The following is a 268-nucleotide window of genomic DNA, read 5'->3' on the forward strand; positions in this document are numbered from 1 at the left end:
CCCCCCCAAGGGTTTTCCTACCACAACACCCCATCCCGTGCCCCTGAATAAGGGGTGGGAGTGTCACGGGGTGGCCAGGGACTGCTAGGGCAGATGTGGACGTAGCCAAAACATCACCTGCCACTGACCACTGTGGTGCCAGTGCTTTGTGTGTGGTGTCACTGCTGCTTTCAGTCCCCTGCCCTCAGCAGGGACCGGCACAAACCTGGCACCATCGCTCCCCCAGTGAAGCCACCCTGGTCTGGGGCGGGGAGCGGAGATCCGCGGG

The sequence above is a fragment of the Buceros rhinoceros genome, unplaced genomic scaffold (genome assembly GCF_000710305.1).
Source record: "Buceros rhinoceros silvestris isolate BGI_N320 unplaced genomic scaffold, ASM71030v1 scaffold24665, whole genome shotgun sequence".
Lineage (NCBI taxonomy): Eukaryota > Metazoa > Chordata > Aves > Bucerotiformes > Bucerotidae > Buceros > Buceros rhinoceros.